Source organism: Macaca fascicularis, chromosome 1, assembly GCF_037993035.2.
Source record: "Macaca fascicularis isolate 582-1 chromosome 1, T2T-MFA8v1.1".
Lineage (NCBI taxonomy): Eukaryota > Metazoa > Chordata > Mammalia > Primates > Cercopithecidae > Macaca > Macaca fascicularis.
This window is the reverse complement of record NC_088375.1, coordinates 104,438,449-104,450,744: the sequence shown is the minus strand read 5'-3', so window position 1 is coordinate 104,450,744 and position 12,296 is coordinate 104,438,449.

Sequence of the window (12,296 nt, the reverse complement as noted above, 5' to 3'; positions counted from 1 at the left end):
GCAATTAATAGCTCCCACCCAGAAGTGACACCTGTCCCTTCAGTTGACAACTCATTTGCCAGAACTAATCACATTGCCCCACCCAACCACAAGGGGGCAAGAAAGAGCACTCCTTCTTTGGCCTAGAAATAGGAAAATGGGAAATATTTGCTGAACAGCATCAGTGTCCACCATAAGCACAAAGGAGAGCAGTCTAGACTCTGGGACATATTGGTAGTCACCCATCCATCTACCCCTTTTCTGGGTTTTCTAAGCTATTGCCTATGATAAAGTCAGAGCCCCAGAAAGCCAAGATACTGGACCCCAGCAGCTCAGCCAGCAGGAGGATGGCTTTTCTTCAGTGTAATGCCTTCAGCCTAAGGGCAAGAGATCATACAAGAAATGGTCATGGGCCGGGCACAGTGGCTCATGCCTGTAATCCCAGCACTTTGGGAGGCCAAGGCATTTGGGATCAGGAGTTTGCGACCAGCTTAGGCAACATGGCAAAACCTCATCTCTACAAAAAAATACAAAAATTAGCTGGGCTTGGTGGCACACTCCTGTTGTCCCAGCTACTCAGGAGGCTGAGGTGGGAAGATCACTTGAGCCAGGGAGGTCGAGGCTGCAGTAAGCCAAGATGACACCACTGCACTCCAGCCTGGGAGACAGAGCAGGACCCTGTCTCAAAAAAAAACAAAAACAAAAACAAAAAAAAAGTGAAAAAGGCCATAAGAAGAGCTTTCCATTTGCTGCAAATCTCCATTTCTTCAATCACAAAACCACAATACCACTCATTCCTACAACTACTCTGTATATTGCTATCACCATTATTTCTTATTATAGAAAATTTGAAACATACACAAAAGTAAGGAGAATAGTATGATGAACTACTCCATCACCTGGCTTGGCCATTATCAAAATTCTGCCCTTCTTTTTTCATGGGTCCTCTCAGTCACGTTGGGTTTTACTGGAGTATTTGAAAGTAAATCCCAGATAGCCTATCATTTCACCTGTAAGACTCAACATGCATTTCTAACACACAATGACTTCTAAAAATAACCATAATTCCATTATCTCACTTCTCCAACAAAATTAAACTAAATATTAGTCATCTAATACTTAGTTCATGATCATTTTTCCCTGAATGTCCAAAAAATAAAATTTTACAGTTGATTTGCTCAAACCAGAATCCAACTAAGGTCTACAACTTTGCAGTTGGTTAATTTGGGGGCGGTTTTTTTGTTTGTTTGTTTGTTTGTTTTTAACAGACAGGGTTTCACTATGTTTCCCAGGCTAGACTTTAATTCCTGGGTTCAAGTTATCCTCCTGCCTCAGCCTCCTGAGTAATTTTTTTTTTCTTCCCCTGAGAAGGAGTCTTGCTCTGTCACCTAGGTTAGAGTGCGGTGGCGCAATCTTGGCTCACTACAAGCTCCACCTCTCGGGTTCATGCCATTCTCCTGCTTCAGCCTCCCGAGTAGCTGGGACTACAGGCGCCCACCACCACACCCGGCTAATTTTTTGTATTTTTAGTAGAGACGGAGTTTCACCGTGTTAGCCAGGATGGTCTCGATCTCCTGACCTCATGATCCATCCGCCTCGGGCTCCCAAAGTTCTGGGATTACAGGTGTGAGCCACCGCGCCCGGCCTGAGTAATTTTTTTAAAGTCTCTGTTAAGTTACAATACTTCTGCCCCCTTCGTTTTATCTACGCCATTATATTTGTTTGTTCAATAAACTAGGTCATTTTTTCCTGTCAAGTTTCCCATATTCTGGATTTGGCTGAGTGTACCCTTGCAAATGTCATTTAACATGTTCCTTTGTCCCCTGTGATTATATTTAGAAGTTTGATTAAATTCAAACAGGCATGGTGGCTCACACCTGTAATCCCAGCACTTTGGGAGACTGAGGTAGGCGGATCACCTGAGGTCAGGAGTTTGAGACCAGTCTAGCCAACATGGTGAAACCCCATGTCTGCTAAAAGTATAAAAAATTAGCCAGGCATGGTGGCAGGAGCCTGTAATCCCAGCTACTCAGGAGGCTGAGGCAGGAGAATCGCTTGAACCCAGGATGTGGAGGTTTTAGCGAGCCGAGATCACGCCAATGCACTCCAGCCTGGGCAACTGAGTGAGACTCCACCTCAAAACAAACAAACAAACAAATTCACATTCACTTTTTTTCTGGAAACATTCCGTAAGTGATACCGTATCCTCTTTCATCACATTAGGAGGCACCTGGTGACTGGTAGTTCTACTTTCTTTTTTTGTTTGGTTTTTGAGATGGAGTCTTGCTCTGTCACCCAGGCTGGAGTGCAGTGGCACGATCTTGGCTCACTGCAACCTTTGCCTCCCAGGCTCAAGTGATCCTGCTGCTTCAGCCTCCTGAGTAGCTGGGATGACAGGCATGTGCCACCACACCCAGCTAGTTTTTTTTTTTTTTTTTTAAACAGAGTTTTGCTCTGTCGCCCAGGCTGGAGTGCAGTGGTGCGATCTCGGCTCACTGCAAGCTCCACCTCCCGGGTTCATACCATTCTCCTGCCTCAGCCTCCTGAGTAGCTGGGACTACAGGCGCCCGCCACCACGCCTGGCTAATTTTTTTTTTTTTTTTGTATTTTTAGTAGAGACGGGGTTTCACCATGTTAGCCTGGATGGTCTTGATCTCCTGACCTTGTGATCCACCCGCCTTGGCCTCCCAAAGTGCTGGGATTACAGGCTTGAGCCACTGAGCCCGGCCTTTTTTTTTTTTTTTTTTTTTTGTAGAGACAAGGTCTCGCCATTGTTGCCCAGGCTGGTCTCAAGCTCCTGACCTCAAAACATCTTCCCGCCTTGGCCTCCTAAAATATTGGGATTACAGCTGTGAGCCACCACGCCTGGGCCTTAATCTACTTTCAGTGATGTTGAGACTGACTGGTAAATTCAGAGTGTCTGTCCATTAATTATAAGGTTCTTCATTGTAGGTCAGGTGCGGTGGCTCACGCCTGTAATCCCAGCACTTTGGGAGGTCAAGGTGGGAGGATCACCTGAGGTCAGGAGTTTGAGACCAGCCTGACCAACAAGGTGAAACCCCATCTCTACTAAAAATAAAAAAGTTAAAGAGATTAGCCTGGTGTGGTGGCGGGCGCCTGTAGTCCCAGCTACTCAGGAGGCTGAAACAAGAGAATTGTTTGAATCTGGGAGGTGGAGGTTGCAGTGAGCCGAGATTGGGCCACTGCACTCCAGCCTGGGAGACAGAGCAAGACTCCATCTCAAAAATAAATAAATAAAAGGTCTCCATTGTATTAGTTTCCGGTATCTGCTGTTACAAATTACCACAAATTTTGTTTTTAAAACAACATACATTTATTCTCTTACCATAGAGACATTTATTCTCTATCAGCCAGAAGTCCAAAATCTAGGTTTTCAATAACACAGTGGTACAACAACAACAACAACAACAACAACAACAAAAACCTAGGTTGTCTCCCTCTGGAGGTTGTGGGCAGAACCCTTCCTTGCCTCTTCCAACTTCTGTTCCTTGGCTTCCTTAGCTGCATCACTCCAATCTCTGCCTTTGTGGTCATGTAGCCTCCTCCTTTTCATGCGTCTGTGTCTTTTCCTCTTCTATCTCTCGTAAGGACACATGTCATTGGATGTACCCCACCTGACTAATCCAGGATGAACTCATTTCATGACCCTTAACTGAAGTTAAGGAATGAATTCACGTAATGAATTATATCAGCAAAGATCCTTTCCTGAAACGAGGTAACATTCACAGTTTTCAGGGATTCGGCCATGGACATATTATCTTTTTTTTCCTCTCCCTTCCTTCCTTCCTTCCTTCCTTCCTTCCTTCCTTCCTTCCTTCCTTCCTTCCTTCCTTCCTTCCTTCCTTCCTTCCTTCCTTCCTTCCTTTCTTTCTTTCTTTCTTTCTTTCTTTCTTTCTTTCTTTCTTTCTTTCTTTCTTCCTTTCTTTCTTTCCCTCTCTCTCTCTCTCTCTCTCCCCCCCCCCTTTCTTTCTTTCTTTTTGACAGAGTTTCGCTCTTGTTGCCCAGGCTGGAGTGCAATGGTGCGATCTCAGCTCACCGCAACCTCCGCCTTCCGGGTTCAAGCAATGCTCCTGCCTCAGCTTCCTAAATAGCTGGGATTATAGGCATGCACCACCACCCTGGCTAATTTTGTATTTTTAGTAGAGACAGGGTTTCTCCATATTGGTCAGGCTGGTATCAAACTCCCAACCTCAGGTGATCCTCCCATCTCAGCCTCCCACAGTGCTGGGATTACAGGCATGATCCACCGTGCCCAGCCTATGGACATATTTTCTTGTGGCCACCATTTGATCCCCTTCACCTATCAACCTTTTATCTGATGGCACTGATGATCATTGTCTAGATTCATTCATTCATTAGCAGTTGCAAAATGGAGATTGTCTAATTTTGTCATTCCTCCTCCTCCTCTTCCTTCTTCTTCTTCTTCTTTTTTTTTTTTTTTGAGATGGAGTCTTGTTCTGTCACCCAGGCTGGAGGTGCAGTGGCTTGATCTCGGCTCACTGCAACCTCTTCCTCCTGAGTTCAAGTGATTCTTCTGCCTCACCCTCCCTAGTAGCTGGGATTACAGGTGCGTGCCACCATGCCCAGCTAATTTTTGTAGTTTTAGTAGAGAAGGGGTTCCACCACGTTGGCCAGGCCAGTGTCGAACTCCTGACCTCAAGTGATCTGCCCACCTCAGCCTCCCAAAGTGCTGGGATTACAGGCGTGACCCACTGCGCCAGGCCCACCTTCGTTTATTAGCTGTGAATCATCTATAAGAAAAACTGCTCTCAATAACTGCTTTGTTACTCTGACATTTCACCCATTCAGGAAAGGTAGAATTAATGCTTGATTATCTCCCATTTGTCTTAGGTGGGCTAAGGAAGATCTACTTCCTAAAAGCAGATCTTGAGTCAGGAATGTAAGTAGTTTATTTGGTAAGTGATGCTTATAGGCACTGGGAGAGGAGTGGAGAAGTGGGACAGGAAAGAGAAGGGGGCCAATTAGAGGCATGTATTAGAGCAGGTGGGCAAATGGTGTTAAATCCTGCTAGGAACCTCGGAGAAGTATAGAAGCTGCCTCAGAGAATCCTACCCAAGGGGCAAAGAAATAGGATATAACTGTCAACTCCCTCTCTGTTGGTTGAGACCTCCTTCTGGGAGCATTAACTCTGTAGCATTCCTGGTTTGCCCTGAGCACAACATGCTCCCACAGCCAGAATAAATGCCTCCAGGCAGAGTCACAGATGTTCACAAAGATGCCTTCTCCTTTAGAGGTGAATGCTGAAGGATGTGGGTCACAGTACCATCCATGCTTTGCACTGCTAGGATCCATTCGTGCCTCTCATTCCATGAGTTCATTCTATCCTGTCTCTGATGTTTCAAGGTGGTGGCTGATTGTAATTTCTAACTCTTTTAAAAGAAAGTCTTAATAACAGGCTGAGTGTGGTGACTCAGGCTTGTAATCCCAACACTTTTTGAGGCCAAGGTTGGGGGATCACTTAAAGCTAGGAGTTTGAGACCAGTCTGAGCAACAAAGCAAGACCTCTGTCTCTAAAAAATAATTTTAAAATTCACTAGGTATGGTGGCATGTGTCTTTAGTCCCAGCTACTAGGGAGGCTGATATGGAAGGATTTCTTGAGCCTAGTAGTTTGAGGCTGCAGTGAGCCATAATCATGCCACTGCACTCCAGCCTGGGTGACAGAGTGAGACCGCATCTGTTTTTTTTTTAAAAATTGTACAACCGGTGGGTTAGTGGGACAAACCATAACCATTGCTGCAGTTGGTTCCAAGGCTGAAATCAACATTCAACATTTCCCTCCTCTACAGTTCATTCTGTTGGTCTGCAGGGCTTTCTCAGTGGAAAATCCAGGCCTTCATGCCTAAAGTTATCTGCATTACATTGCCATGCCCTTGCCAGGCCATCATTGATACAACTGCCTGATCATCAGATAATGATGATGAAATATCTCTGCTTGCATAATTCCTTTCTTTGTGTACTGGCCAATTGGTATGAGATGCCCCAAATGATCCAGTGGCTGTTGTAGCCTTAGGTTTAGTAGTACCTTCACTGTGACCTCTGGGAGCTGCATCTGCCACTCCAAGAACCAGGGCTTCTAATCCCGCAGACCTTAAATATATAAAGACAGGAGGCACAAATTCCCCCAAATGAGTCACTAGGACTGATGGTGAGAGGGGTATTCCTTCTTCCATACCTTGGTTCCTGTACCCCTGATTTCTAGTTATCTGGCATATAACACTATATAATGACCATTAGCTCAAAACATGTACTGCATTTTGCAGGACAGCACCCAAATCCCAGAGGGTCTTTTCCCCAAGCTGGCTTTAGATGTGCTGTAATGAGGCCATACTAATGTACTAGCAAGCTGGAAGGTTCAGGGTGATGTGATATATTATAGCATAGAACCAATGGATCCTGTGGTTGTGTGTCCATTGTCACACTTCCTTCACTATAAAGTGGACACCCTTGGTTAGAGGTGAGACTATAAGGGATCTCATAAGGACAAATCATTGACTTTGGGCCCTTGATATTTGGTGCTGGCCAAGGCATTTAGTCAGGAAAGACAAATCCTTATCCAGAATATGCACTAATCCCAGTGAGGACATATTGCTCCTCCCCCAGATTGAAAGAGATACATTGAAATTAACATACCATCAGGCGGGCACAGTGACTCACACCTGTAATCCCAGCACTTTGGGAGGCTGAGGCAGGCACTCATTTGAGATCAGGAGTTGAAGACCAGCCTGGGCAGCATAGCAAAACCCCATATCTATTAAAAATACAAAAAAAGATATTGCCAGGTATAGTGGTGTGCACCTGTAATCCCAGCTACCCAGGAGGCTGAGGTGGGAGAATCACCTGAGCCTGGGAGATCGAGGCCACAGGGAGCTGAGATCACAGCACTGCACTCCAGCCTGGGCAACCAGAGTGAGACTCTGTTTCAAAAACAAACAAACAAACAAAAAACATACTATCAACTGCTTGGTTGATCTCCTTGAGGGCTGGTACCATGTTGAGGGGCCAGCATCTGTCTCTGCTGCAGACAGACCAAACATTCAACAGTGGCAGTAGCTAGACGAGCCTTGATGAGAGGCCACCCATGCTGGTGGACCCTTGCATAGACTCCTGATCTACTGCCACAACTACTCCATTCATGGGCCCACCATGGAAGCCCTGGCATGACAAAGGCTGGTTTATCCACTGGAGTCCTTCTGTTCCCTTAGCTATTCAATGCCCCCTCTTCAGTGAATGTTCTTTAATGGTACTGATATAAGACACAAAGATTTATCACTTTGTGCTCACTCCTATAAGTCCATCCATATACCTCTTCCCCGGACATCCTTATCTCCAACCTTCCAATCTTGCTCTCTTCTGGCCCCTGACCAACCAATGAAGCCACTGCCACTGCTCAAGAATCCACGTGTATATACTTTCCTCAAGTCACCTCTCTCACTGCAGAGTAGACCACCAGTGTGCTGCTTGAAATGTCCTCTCTGGAGGATTTCCCCTCACATTGTCTTTCAAGGCCACCCCTGAGTGGGGCTGTAGTGTGGCAGCATCCAAGTTTAGCTCATATCGATGGATCAGACAGACCCACCCATGAACCAGGCCTACATGTTTTCCTCCTCTAAAGCCTGGTTATAGGGAAATTCCCACAAGTCTACAGGGTGAGCTGAGAGAGGTACAGGAGCAACAGAGACAGGTAAAGTGGGATCTGGACTCCCTGCACTTGTAGCTTATTCATGCCCTCTGGACATGCTTACATCCAATTCTAAATGTACCATTTGTGTTGCTGCTGTGCCCATATGTCTTCATGACTTGGTGGGTCTGAAAATTCCCAGATCTTGATGGCAAGCAGAGACGAGAAAGGGAAGGAATCCAGTGAAGGCTGCATAATGGAACAGGCTATGGCCGTGGACAAATGAAATGCATGCCTGCTGGGGCGCTCTGGGAGCTGGTGTAGAACTTGCCACCGTTTTCCCACCTGAGAGATGAGGAGGCTGGGGTTTTAATTTACCAACTCCAGCTGGGCGTGGTGGCTTACACCTGTAATCCTAGCACTTTGGGAGGCCGAGGTGGGCAGATCACCTGAGGTCAGGAGTTTGAGACTTGCCTGGCCAACCTGGTGAAACCCCATCTCTACTAAAAATATAAAAATTAGCCAGGTATGATGGCATGTGCCTGTAATCCCAGCTACTGGGGAGGCTGAGGCAGGAGAATCACTTGAACCCGGGAGGCTGAGGTTACAAAGCCGAGATCACACCACTGCACTCCAGCCTGGGTGACAGAGTGAAACTCTGTCTCAAATAATAATAATAATAATAACAACAACAACAATAATAATAATTTACCACCTCTCCACCTGTCACTTGTTGAGGGCTGGTCCCAGGGGCATTAACCTTCTGGTGCTTCTGACTTACTGTGCACTTAGGCCAAGCATTCCTCCACAGACACAAATATCCTCGGGCAGCAAGCAGTCTTTGGTTTGTTGAGTGCTAAGAGAATATGGGTCAGGCCAGCAACAGGATGTGCTAGCCCCTGTTAATTTTCAAAACCTTGAATCGGTGCCCTATCAATGTCCAAAGGTGACCAGTGGTTTTATTTTTCAGTATAATTATGAACTCATGAACTTTTCATGTATTTGATGTGTTTCAATCTCATACAGTCATTAGTCATTTTAATGCTGAAACTGTTTCATCTTTGGCCAGTGGGAGTCTTCTCAAGTTGGCTACTGGGTCTTTTTAAAATGACCCTCACCTAACCTGAGTTGTATAACTGTAACTTCCTTATTCTCTCTGTCTCTCTTTTTCTTTTTTGTTTTAGAGAGACAAGGTCTTGCTCTGTTACCCAGGCTAGAGTGCAGTGGCACCGTTCTAGCTCACTGCAGCCTCATACTGTGGACTCAAGTGATCCTCCTGCCTCAGTCTCTCAAGAAGTTAGAACTACAGGCATGTGACACCATACCCAGCTGATCGATTCTTCCTTCCTTCCTTCCTTCCTTTCTTCCTTCCTTCCTTCCTTCCTTCTTCCCTCCCTCCCTCCCTCCCCATCTCTCCCTCCCTCCCTTCCTCCCTCCCTTTCTTTCTTTTCTTTCTTTTCTTTTCTTTCTCTTATTGGTACAGACCAAGTCTTGCTATGTGCCCAGGCTGGTCTCCAACTCCTGGATTCTAGCAATCTTCCTGCCTTGGCCTCCCAAAGTGTTGGGATTACAGATGTGAGCCACCCCACCCAGCCAAACTTCCTTATTCTCTAGTCTGTCAAGCTATCCTGGCCCAGACCTGGAATTTCACCAAAGAGTCCTTATTCCTTTTAGTAGGAAGTGCTATGTGGAGATCACAATTGGGACACACAGGGGATTCATTGTTATTGGGTTGTCACTGCTTCTGAGCCTTTTCAGTGGCACGAGTTCATGCTGATAGTTCCAATTCAGATGAAGGATTAGCAGTATTTGCTGGGCATGGTGGCTTATGCCTGTAATCCCAGCACTTCGGGAGGCTGAGGTGGGCAGACCATCCTGGCCAACATGGTGAAACCCCGTCTCTACTAAAAATACAAAATTAGCTGGGCATGGTGGTGTACTCCTGTAGTTCCAGCTACTTCGGAGGCTGAAGCAGGAGAATCGCTTGAACCCAGGAGGTGGAGGCTGCAGTGAGCCAAGATTATACAACTGCACTCCAGCCTGGGCAACAGAGACTCTGTCTCAAAAAAAAAAAAGATTAGCAGTTTTTGCTTAAATTTCCTTCTCTTACAGTCAAAATCTTGGTTTCTAACACTAGTAATATTACTAATTACTTATTTGCTTTATTATGATAAATAGTACGTTATAATAACTCTCAAAATAGGCTGGGCGCGGTGGCTCATGCCTGTAATCCTAGCACTTTGGGAGGCCGAGGCGGGCGGATCATGAGGTCAGGAGATCGAGACCATCCTGGCTAACATGGTGAAACCCTGTCTCCCATCTCTACTAAAAATATAAAAAATTAGCCGGGGGTGGTGGCGGGTGCCTGCAGTCCCAGCTACTTGGGAGGCTGAGGCAGGAGAATGGTGTGAACCCGGGAGGCAGAGCTTGCAGTGAGCTGAGATCACACCACTGCACTCCAGCCTGGATGACAGAGCAAGACTCCGTCTCAAAAAAGGAAAAAAAAAAAAAAAAATATATATATATATATATATATATATGTGTGTGTGTGTGTGTGTATGTGTATATAACTCTCAAAATAATAATGCCAACATTAAAATTTATCCATGGCTCCTTTCGCCCTTAGAGGGTTAGAGAGATATAGTCAAAATGCTGAGTTTTATAATCACTTGAAATAATTTTTTTTTTTTTTGAAACAGAGTCTCACTCTGTCTTCCAGGCTGGAGTGCAGTGGCACAACCTTGGCTCACTGAGACTTCCGCCTCCCAGGTTCAAGGGATCCTCATGCCTCAGCTGCTCGAGTAACTGGGATTATAGGTGTGCACTACCACACCCAGCTATTTTTTGTATTTGTAGTAGAGATGGGGTTTCACCTTGTTGGCTAGGCTGGTCTTAAACTCCTGACCTCAGGTGATCCGCCCACCTCTGCCTCCCTAAGTGCTGGGATTACAGGCTTGAGCCCGGCCGAAAGAAAATTCTTCTATGTAGTTTTGCTCCAACTTCATATACAGTTAGGTACATTTGTTATAATTTGTTTTATATTTTTAGGGATTGCTTTATTTTTCTTCTTTTTAATTTAATCTAAAATTAATGTAAACTCTAATTAATTTTGTATTTTAATTATATAAAACATTTACATGGCTCCAACATCAAAACCATACAACAAGGGGTTATTACCATTTTACAGGTGAAGGAACTGAAGCGCAGAGAGATTAGTACCTGCCCCTACATCACAGAGAAAAAAGTGGTCCTTCCCCATAGGAGGCTGGGAGAGGCACTACAGGCGGCCTTCTGGTGGGACCTCACGAGGTAGATTCAGATGTACTCGGGCTCCAGCCCTCCAATTCCTCTCACTATTCTTTGTGAAACAAGCTGATGGTCTTCTCTGAATACATGGGTTTGCAACCCTCAAAGCGCGGTCTGACCAGCTCATGGGGACGCTGGCTCCTGCTGGTGCAGCAGGGGGCTCTCTGATGATGCTGTTCAGCCTGTAGTTCCCATTGCTGTCTCCCTACTGCCCCACTTCCCCTCCCACTCGACACTCCACACTCCACACTCCCTGTCTGTGGCAGCAGGAGCCCTCAGAGCCACACTCAGCCATTTCTGCTCCCCACCCCCTCCCGCCTGGGCTGGGGTCCTGTGCTTCCTGGCCTCTTTCAGAAGCTATCAAAGCCCCCATTCTCTGAACACAGCTGTGCCAGCATTCAGAGCCACATCCCCCTCTTCAGCTCTACTCCCACATGCCCATGGCACAAGACCCAGATGCCTGTGCAAGGCCTGGGAGAGGAACTCAGCTGCCTAGGCCCCCACCCCAAGTCTGGGAGAAAGGAGGCAGGTGTTCAAAGAGGTTGGCAGAACAGGCTCTCCCAGTAGCCACTGTGGAATAGAATCCAGTGAGGAAGGCCCAGGGCTAACACTGGAGATGGGGGGAACTCAGGGTACAGGAACATGGAGGGGATATTCTCTTTTCTGAACTTGGGTCATGGCCTCGGCTTTGGCATGGATGGGGGATGTTGGGGGTCTGGTGGAGGCAGGAGATTGATTGTTCTCATCCAGAGAGGCTGGAAAATTCCCCAGGGCCCAGGAGACTGGGAGGCAGCCAGCTGGGCTGCAAGTGGGAGAGGGAGGAGAGCTGCCCATGCTCTCCCTCTCTCTCTCTTTTCTCCACCTCCCTCTTTCTCTCTGCCCTGATAGACATCTGGGGAGCCCTGGCAAGAACGTTGGCCTGGGAGACTTGATTTTTTGGTCATGGTTCAGCCAATTCCATGCTGTGTGACTCTGGACAGTTGCTTGACCTCTTTGGGTCTCAGTTTCCATGTTCAGAAGATACTCAAGGTTACTGGAGAAATTTTTCTCCTGTTACTGAGACAGGAGGTTCTACTTGAAATTTGACTTTCATTCTTCCCGCTGCCATTGATTCTGTTTGCTTTCAGCCAGTCCCTGGGGATCTCTTTCTGAGATCTGGAAGGACTAGGCAGAGGGGAGGTCTTAGTTCTTGCCTCCTCTCAGAAAGTGAATAGAAACAGGGGAAGACGCATATGGCCAAGGGTCTGTAACTGTAAAGAGAGTCCCTGATCAGCAATTGCTGGTTCAAACTGCAAGTTAGCCTTCAGTATACATTTTCTCAGCTGGAAATGTTGAAAAAGGCTCAGAGCG